Source organism: Myodes glareolus, chromosome 22 (genome assembly GCF_982192425.1).
Source record: "Myodes glareolus chromosome 22, mMyoGla1.1, whole genome shotgun sequence".
NCBI lineage: Eukaryota > Metazoa > Chordata > Mammalia > Rodentia > Cricetidae > Myodes > Myodes glareolus.
This window is the reverse complement of record NC_142047.1, coordinates 8,546,145-8,556,693: the sequence shown is the minus strand read 5'-3', so window position 1 is coordinate 8,556,693 and position 10,549 is coordinate 8,546,145.

Sequence of the window (10,549 nt, the reverse complement as noted above, 5' to 3'; positions counted from 1 at the left end):
GGTGGTACCTGGGTGGTCCCAGTTTGTGATCTTTTCTGGAGTCACGGAGACGCAGGCCTACTTTCTGATTGGTCTCTATAGTGCCTGCTGGATTCAGGCATTATGCTGGCCTGGCCTGTCATCTGGCAAGATGTACTCAGGCCAGCCCAGGGTTCTAGTTTGTAGGTAGGTGCAAAGGTCTCTTTAAGAGACAAGCTCCACCCACTCTTGGTCTCTCATGCTGTTCCTATGAAGCGGCAGGCAGGACCCCCCCTCCCCCCGTTTCATTTTTTTTCTTCCTTTCCCATTTCCTCCCTCTCAATAAACTGTCCGCATGGCCTATTTGTCACTCACCGGGTCCTCACCCACCACGGGTCGCCGTGACAATAGAGCCTGTCTTAGCAGATGTGTGTCAAGCTGTCCTGGGCCGGATAAAACCGCTGGAGTACTGAGCTGAACTCTTCCATTCACAGAAAACCATCTTTCCTCCAGCGAGTAACATGCTATCAGCTATTCGCACCAGGTATTACCCGGCTCCCAGGCTCACACTCCTGCCACAGGCAGGCCGTTCCTTTCACGCTTAGTCCCTTACTGCTTCTGCCCTTCTCCCTGGTCCCTCACTGGGGGAGGGCACCTTACTCCATATTCTACTGCAGATAGAAAGGCCAGCCAACATTCACTTCCGCACCTACGCATCACGTGTTCCAGCTCCCTAGATTGTGCTACGAGCTCTTCGAAGGACAAAGGCTTTTGTAACTGGGGCCAACGTCATGATGGGCAATGACATGTGTCGTGGGCAGACACTAGGCGGATGTGGGCATGGACACACGACGGGTATACGTTACTGGTTGTGTTTGGGTTGTTCATGGGACAATCAATAGTTTGCCTCTTACCATCTCTCTTTGGTACCATCTCTGATATCTATAGGGAAGTGGGTGCCTCCTGAAGCTAAGCTCTGCCTGTGGCTCAGTGGCAGAGCTTCTCTGAGGACCCTAAGAATCCCTTTGTGCTGGAGCCTGGAAGCATTCCCCCACAATCCTAAAGATCCTACAGGGGACCTTAGAAGTAGAAATCTGATAAGAAAATTGAGTGGGAGGGGCATCTGTCTTGAAGTTGCATTTGAAAAGAAGAAGCAATATTCTTATTTGTGTGTGTTTGTGTGTGTGTGTGTGTGTGTGTGTGTGTATGTGTGTGAAAGAGAGAGAGAGAGAGAGAGAGAGAGAGAGAGAGAGAGAGAGAGAGAGAGAATTTCGAGTGACCAATAGGGACTTTCAGAGAGAGCAGAGCCATGGACTAGAGCTACTCCCACTGTTCTGTACAACTCTTCTTCCCCTGAGCTCCACGGTTAAACTATCTCATCCTCTGTGGCAATGGAACCTCAGAATGACAGAAAAAGTGCAGGGCAAAGAGAAATCCACTTAGTTTTGATTTTCTTTCACATAGCGTCTAGAACTTTGACAAATTAGCAACCAAAGAGGAATTTATCTTGTGCCAATGAAATTCAAACCTCTGTACTGTTGGGGAGGTAGCTCAGCTGGTAAAATCTTGCCCTCCAGGTTAGTACCTGAGTTTGATTCCCCAGAGCCCATGTGAAATAGAAGAAAGTCAAGCCATGGGGCAGGAGAGATGTTCTGAAGTATTGAGCACCTGCAGCTCTTGCAGAGGACCTGAGTTTGGCTCTCAGCACTCGCATGGTGGTTTACAACCACCTGTAACTATCGCCCGCCTTCTACTACCACAACCCGGAGTAGGTGTGAGATGGCACACAGTCAATAGCAGACTGACTCAGGAGCCAGGCAAGTGCCAGAGCAGACTCGGTTATTGTGGGCATTAGGCAGACCCTTAAACACGCTCCCGGAACCCAGGGGGCGGAGTCATCGGGACCACATTATTGTCTCTCCTTCCTTGACTTGGCCATCTGATGTCATGGGGGTCATCAGTCTCCAGTCTCCATGACAGATTCCCAATTGGCTCAAGGGGAAGTTGTTAATGCGCATGCTCGACTGACCCTGAGGGGATTTCCTTTGGGCAGTCACAGCTGGTTTTACTTTGCTGTTAGCCTTGTCCTACTTATATCTCCATGGTTCTCAGCACCCAAATGGTGGCTCACAGCCATTGATAACTCATATTCCAGAGGATCTAGCACCTTCTTCTTACCTCTATGGATACCAGGCACATATATGGATAACACACTGGTGTGAATAAAATAAATAAATATAGAATGAGTTAAAAAATTAAAAAGCCAAACCAAGCAGTCATTGTAATCCCAGTAATAGAGAGGTGGAGAGAGACTTAGGACTCCCCGGCCAACCAATCAGTCATCTACCGCGCCAGCACGGTCTGGAACCACGAGTCTCGGCGGAGGGTGTCCAGGTTGAATAAAATCCACAGAGCACGAGGTTGAGGTGAAACAGCAGCTCGTTTATTGTTCTGCTGGGGCTAGCTTTTATACCATGGCACCAAATGGGGAGGGGGCTGCGAAGGGACTGTCACCTGACCCAAGGAGGAACTCTTACCTGACCCCAGTAGGGGTCAAGGACTGATCACATGCACTCCACCTTCACCTGTCCCCAGTAGGGACTGTCACCTGAACCCAGCAGGGATCAAGGAATAATCACGTGCACTCAAACTTCCTCATCCAACTCCAGGAGCAGAGGGAAGTTAAGATTCTTTGCAGATAAGCACCTCAAATGGGGGCAGGGAAATATAACTCGGGGTAGCAATTCCCACAGTCATCCTTGCAGACTATATCACATCCAGGCCTGTAACAGACCTTGTCATGTGGGGGTGGGTACAAATACGCACATATACACAGACACACACACACACACACACACACACACACACACACATAAGTTTGAAATTTTTCTACATAAAAGAAAACTTACTTCACTCTTGTTGCTCTCAGTTTCCCTAGAACAAGTTAACTCACATGAGAAAACACACTGTTAAAATGTCCTTCCTGGGAAAGGGACCAAGAATGTCTACCAACCACCAAGTGCAAAAGTCAACTTAGACTGGATCCTCCATTGCCAGTGAAGCCTTTAAATGAAGGCATACAGCTCCACACCTTCACCAAACACAAGAGGAAGAAATATCTCAGTTTTGACTCCTCGGAGTTGTGAGATGCCACCTTTATTTTCCTTTGTTAAGACTGAGCATAAGGCTGGACACGGGCATAACTGCTAACTCAAGAGCCCCCTGAACCTGCAATACTTTTAGCTGAAAATGAATCCTTCTTGGCCATTGATTTCTGCTTCATTTATGTCTCTATGTATTCATGTCTCGATGGTGGGACAGAGCTCAGATACAGAATTCTAGTTGTAACGGAGTCTAAAAATTGATCATTGAAGCTAGAAGGCAAAATGAAAAAAAAGTTAAAACTGATGGGATGTGAGTCAGTTGGCCATTCTTTCCCACCACACTTCTGCCACCTGATATACCCTGGTAATCTCTAAACTTTCATGTGTATCACCAAGAGTACATATACTACACACACACACAAATGAGTGTGTAATATTTTCCATTTGTTTACACTATATTTTGAAGCAACTCTCCCATGATTGTGTGGATTTTGTTTTCATGACTACATCAGGTGGTTACTGCATTGCAACTCTTAGATTCATACTTGTAGAAGCAAAAAAAGTCTGGCAAAATGGACAAACAAATAATAGCCTGTTTAAAAAACAGCAGCCATTTATAAGGTGGATTTGGAGGGCTTGTGTTCCTCTTTGTGTTACATCTTCTTCTTACTCTTGCCCTCTGGGTTAGCCCAATCCATGAGAGCCTCTTTATTCTGTTCTTTAAAATGTGTAGCTCCACCACACTATCCCCTCACCCTTGGAGAAATTTCTCTTGCTCTTTAGTAAAAATCTTCTAGAATATGGTAGTAAACCAGCCATTAGCAAGATTCAAGCTGGCCTTCATCAGATTTGCTTTTAAAGTTATGTATCAAAGAAGAACAATGGTAGTGGGTGCTGGCTTCAGTCAGGCAATGCCGAGTATGAGGTCCCATTACTGTTCCAATCTTCCTGCTGACGAGAGGGGTGGACATCCTGGGCTTCTGTTGGAAATTATTTAACAATCAGGCCTTTTAGAGGCAAGTGTTATGTATTATTTAGTCAACAATATATTGAGGAAAGAAGAGAGTTCCCTTATTTACACAGCTCTGTCTCTTCTCAATAGACTTCATTGTTTCTTATAATTGAGAATTACTGGCTGTTTCTTCCTCCCTCTGGAGACTAGTGGCATCAATCAAGAATCACACTGCCTTTTACAGTCTTCTTCCTTTGCTAGAGCAAGGATTACATGGGCTGTGATTGAATTCTTTTGCTCTATTCTGGTAAATTTATGGAAATGGGAAGAATAAGATGTCGCTATTTCCTTTTAGGTCACCGACAGGGGTGGGCAGAGGGAACTCATGTGGAATTTATTCTCTCCAGGTGATTGCTGCCCATTGGTCTTTCTGTCCACAGCATAGTTTCCAATTTGTGTTTTGTTGTTGTTGTTGTTAACAGAATCATCAAGAGACATGAAGGCTTTGGACGATGACCTCTGTGTCACCATCTAACTTCTTTTGGACAAATTTGTGAGTTGCTTACCCTGTATTCTTTGCTTAGCTCTAATCATAGGCCCAGCTCATCTTCAGCTATCATTAAAATAAGTTCTCTTTCCCTCCGTTTGGTGTCTAAACCAAACATTGATCCACTCTCCATTAGCCTATTCTGGGAATGTGATCCCATTCCAGACCACAGAACTAATAAACAGGTAGTGTTCAACAGAAAGCAGTGGGACCCAAGTTTTAATCAGGGAATAGTCAGTTGAAGAATGAACTATAAAGTACTATAGTTACTTTAACTTTAGACAAAACCAAAACAGTTCTGTCAGTGTTCCTCATTGCAAAGAAGGTTGGCAAAGATCCTTAATCTCTCATCAAGGAAAGAAAAGAAAGAAGTGAGGTCATTCAGCTCTCTGACTGGACAATGCTGCACTTGAGGATGGTTATTTGTCCTTCAAGATGGAGTAATGAAGGAACAATAGATCCAACAGCATACCCGAAAGAAATGTTGAGCATTTCCAAAGAAACAGAGAGTGCTTATTAACCTTGTGGACGGTAGATGTCACTCAGAGATACACATCTCAGCTTCATATTGAAGTGGTTGATTGTACAGAAATGGAGCCATTTTGGCAGGCCATTCCTAGGGACAATTGCTTGAAACATGACAAACCACCAGCCCACCCTGGGAGGCTGAAGTATGCATACTACGCAGTTCAAGCAGCTACAGGAATGATGTCTCCTAAGACTTAGGCTCTGGTTAAAGTGGGTAGATGCTAAAATAAATGTTGCTGCTTGGGATTATGGGAAACTCGGGAGCTAACTATATCAAACCAAGAGGACCCTTGAAGCTTTTAACCATTTTTTCAGAGTCGAGAAGTCACACATCTGAGGCTTTAAGTTTATTCTAAATATTTCAGCTTATGATGGATAGTCAGGAGGTTCAGCTTTCCCTCGCTAGCTTGCCAGTCTGTGTTTATTTGCAGGTTGTAGCTAACTGATCGCACACCATCTCCATCCCATTGCGGTAGACCAGCAGTGCTTGCTCTGTTATTTTCCTGGCGCTTGTTTGTAAAGTGTTCCCAGACGGCAAACAACTGGGTTACGCCGCTGAGCACTCTTGTTTTCTAAGCCTGGGCGCCCCCTCCCCCCACCCCACCATGACTTGGGTTAAAACTCCAATCTGTTGATTTAGGTGCCTAAAGAATTTAGATGGAAGATGGGTAGGCACAGAGGTAAACAGAGGATAGACACCCAGAGAGAGACTCTCAAAGTTATTTCTGTTTGTGGAAACATTAACGTGTGGGTTGCACATTTGCCGGGGGGGGGGGGGGGGGCGGGGATAAGAGCAGAAAGAGTGTAAAAGAACATAAAAGGGAGGGAGAGAGACAGAGCAAGAAACAGAGTGAAAGTCAGCTCAAGTGGGTGACTCTCACCCCTGGCAGGAGATCAGACAGGCGCATTCGAGCCAACGTCAATTTCACTTTATTGGACCACACTGTCTCAGGCAATTAGAAAAATATTTGTTAAACATCAGATGAGAAAAAGGAACATGGAGGCCAATAATGCACAACAATGTTTATAAGACAGAAATCATGAAGTGGGAAGAATAAACACAGTTATTCCACCAGCGCCTCCTGCTCTAGAGGTGACTTAACTCACATGCAGAGAACAGCCCTGAACACACGGCCAGGATGGCTTGCTGCTGGCATCCCCTCCCCGGGGCGGTTTAAGAGTCAAACAAGAGGAGCAACAACAACTTGAGGAATTAAAGAATATGTATATGTCATGGGGTTTCTGATATGTCATGGGATTGCCAAAAATGCATATATGTCATGGGATTGCCAAAAATGCATATATGTCATGGGATTTACGACATGTCATGGAATTGCCAAAAATGCATATATGTCATGGAATTGCTGGTATGTCATGGGATTGCCAAAAATGCATATTTATCATGGGATTGCTCATCATTTTAGTTCAAATGACAGCAAGATAGAAGAAGAATAAAACTGTCTTTTTACTAGTCACTCTTTGCTTCTCTTTGAGTGAAAAAAAAAAAGGAAACTAATTGATAATGTAAACCAGCGAGAACCACAGCCTATGTGCACAGAGAGAATTACTTAGAGGGGAAAGCATGCATCAGCTCTTTATCCAGCACAATAGACTGTTCAGTCCCTCATAGGTCACGTAAGCATCAGTCATCTCAGCGTGACTGGGTCCTGTAGCCTGTCCTGCCTAGTTTTACAATGGCAACAGTGGAGAAACTGATGAATATGAGATTTCATAGCAGTGCGTACACACACACACACACACACACATTCTACATATACCCATGTATGTAAAATATCCATGATTTGCAGCCAATCCATATCCAGTAAGTAGATAAACCTCTTCTTTCTCTGGTCCCCAATGTCTACCAGTCTACTCTCTTTTTATAGATCTTCTCTGTTATCTTCCATCCTTTCAAAAATGTAATTCCTAAAAATTATCACATTCTATACATGCTGTTGGTAAATAAAGTTCCTGCATTTTTTCTCATGTGAAATGGGATGGAAGGTAGTCTTGCACATCGTCCACACAGCCCAGTGCCAGCCCTCAGGTCAATTTGGCTTTTCCGAAAAAACAAGCACATCAAGTCCCTGCCAGGTTTTCTGTGAAAAGTTCAATTACGAGGAAATGCGTAGAAGGACTTCTTTTTGTATATAGTGACTCTCCAAGAAACAGTAAGTTACTAAAAACTAAAATATCTACAAATCCTAACACTAATTCTATTCTAGACCAGTTTTGGTCTAGGGCTTTATTATTCATTGAAATCCAGTGACCTTCAGGATTTTTTCCCTGCTTTTAAGGGAGAGAAAAAAAGCACTGTCTTAAACATTGACTATGATTATGTACAATAATGGCTAGGAGATCTGAAAGCAAATCTAAGAGAAGGCATGGTTATCTGCCCATAATGACAGAACCTGAAAACAAATTCCAACTGCACATTAAACTGATTTAGGTGTGTTAGTAAGTGCATCATCATGTGGTGTGTGTGTGTGTGTGTGTGTGTATGTGTGTGTGTGGTATTTGTGGTATGTGTTATGTTTGTATGGTGTGTTTGTGGTATGTGTGGTATTTGTGTGTGTGTGGTGTGTTTGTGCGTGTAATGTGTTTGTGTATGTGTGTGTATTGTGTGGTATGTGTAGTGTTTGTGTGTGTGGATGTGGTGTTTATGTGTGGATGTGGTGTTTCTGTGTGTGTGGTGTGTGTGTGGTATGTGTGGTGTTTATATGCGTGTGTGAGTGTGTGTGGTATTTGTGTGCACTTGGTGCACATTTCTCTGTGTAAATGTGCCTCTTTTTGCATCCAGATTTTGCTTGAAGAGCTTCAGAATGTGAAGAATTTATTATGCCCCCCAGTCAGAACGAGAGAGGAAAGAAGCTCGCACGGGCATCTGGTCACTTTTTAAGTACTGTTATTGAATCACTGTTCTTGGAAGAGACTGAAGTGGTGAAACATTTCTGCTAATTTCCCTGAAGAATGTCACATTGGGCAATGTTCTGTGGGTGGTCATGTAATGAGACACTGGTGTCTGTCTATCGCACATACTGTATGTGAAAGGAGGGTAGATAAAGGTAACTTAAATTCCATCCCCTGTGTTTATATGATGCTTATCACCATGCTAGCGAGACACCCAGGCTAGAAGTTTTATGACAAGTAAAAGTTCCACCTCCATTTATTTGAAATCAATGGGCACTGAGACTAGGCAGACTTTTGAACGGGTAATGTGGAGGGATGGGTAGGACAGTCAGAAATGTAATGACTGACCCAAGTGGCTACAGTTCTCCTGTTTCCAGAAGTGTAAGCAACTGTTTCTGTGGATGTCACTTGAAACAAAGCTTTTATCTTATAAACACATCGTAAGCACATTTGTGGGCATCTAGTATCAAAACTATTTTTACATAAACTAGTGACTTTTGTAAAATCTGGCTTTTCACATCCTAGTTTATTTTCCAGAACAATAGCATTGGAAATTTCAAAGGGCAATATTCTTGGGTTCTTCTTGTTTCTATAGAAAAGAGCAAGAGTTGAAGCACCTCGTGTGGAAAATGTGTCAAAGTGGCGTGCATATGTGTGAGTACTTGCAATGTATGTATGCATATATGAGCATTAAAAATACCTATTCATTTTTGTAAGTAAACATAGCATTTTCAAGGGCAACCCCTAAATACTATTTTTTCTTTACATAATAGAGTTAACACAATAGCGTATGCTGTTGATTAAGACTAACCATCACTCAGTGCAACTGGGCATCTGCAAAGTGACATCCAAACAGTAAGGGGACACATAGAACATCTGTATTTTCTTTTGGAAAGTCTTTCCCTTCCTTCCTCTCTCTACCCTCTAACTTCCGTTGTTTTCTTTCCTTCCTGAACTGTAACGAGGACACTCTGGCACACAGATTTATTCATCTTGACCTCTGCTGTGGTTAATCCACCCGAGACAAAGATCAACTTCTGGCAAACACTGCTTCCCTTTCCCTCAGATCAAGAAAGAAATTCACCTAGCTGCTTGCTTTCTCTGGCTTAGGTGTCCTGAGAAAGAAAGCCTGACAGGAAAGAAGCAAGCAGCATCTGCGACACGTCAGTCTCCACACATTGCTGGGTGCCATTCGCACAGAGGCACTGTGTTCTGGTATATTTGGTCAACTGGACACATTGCATGGACCGGAAGCTCTGCAGTACAAAAGAGGCTGTAGAGGAGGCTGAGGCGCCCACAGTCTATGTTTCCATGCTCTGGTTATGTTCCATCACCATGCAGCACAGGGACAATTCTTTTATTCACTTTGGGCAGAAGTAGAGAGCAGTGGAGATTAATCAGACACACTCGCAGCTAAGAGGAATGAAGCCTTTACCAATGCCAAGACCTCACTGGGACCATTGCCTTTGACCTCTTTATCAAACCTTTCACCCAGGCTGCTAACAATAAACAAAACCAAGGCATCTGAATCTCTATATTTTGCCTTTTTTCTCCTGGTCAATAGCTTTTGTTGAGAATTTATTCCACACGAAACACTGCAGGCTCAGAGCCTCCCAGCCCTGGTAAGAGATCCACTACTTGAAGGAGTGTCAATGGCTGCTTGAGACAAAGTCGTCATTTTTGCAGATAAGTTCAGTTGTTCAGAAGGGATCTTCTGTTTACAATAGGGCTCCTCAATCTCAAGTCTACTAACTGTCCTTAGTGTCCAAGAGCAGGGTTGAATATTCAGCATTGACTTTTGTTACCCAAGTACTAATAAGTATTTCCTGGAAATGTGGTCCAGTTTTCAGTGAATAGGGGCTATGGTCTTTGCTTGCAGAAAGAGAGGTCACCATCCAGATTCCATAGGTTCTTAGAGAACCCTGGGATTTTAGAATCCAGAATGGAGAGATCAATTAACACAGTGGTTCCCAAACCAAAAGTAACTCTTAAATTCCCCTCAGCGGCCATAATAAAAACCCAGGTTCTCAAAATCTGGCCTTCTCTCAAACTTAGGGAAATATCATTGGGATGGCCAGAACCCAGCCTCTCCAGGCATTGTATTAAATTCATTAATCAGCTGTGGGAATTACTGTCCAGGCCAAACTAATCAGAGCTTAAGTGAGAGCGAAGCTGCAGGGACTTGGGCCTGGTTGTTCAGGTAATGCTATGCTAGGCAGATGACCTGCTTCCCAACCTCTGCCCACACGGCAGAACTTACTAGACCACTCTAGAAGATGGGCCGTGCCAACCTACTTCCAAACTCAGTATTTTGTACTAGAAAATTCCAGAAATAGTGGGATTCCTGGGTCAAGGAAATCAATGCTGGAGAAGCGTAGTGTTGTAGTTGGCTTCTCTGTTGCTGTAACAGAACATTGACCAAAAGCAGCTTGGGGGAGAAAGGGTTTATTCTGTTTTACAGCTTCTAGTCTGTCAACAAGGGAAGCCAGGGGCACAAGAGGCAGGGACTGAAGCAGAGGCTATCAAGGAGAGCTGCTCCCTGGCTGTTCT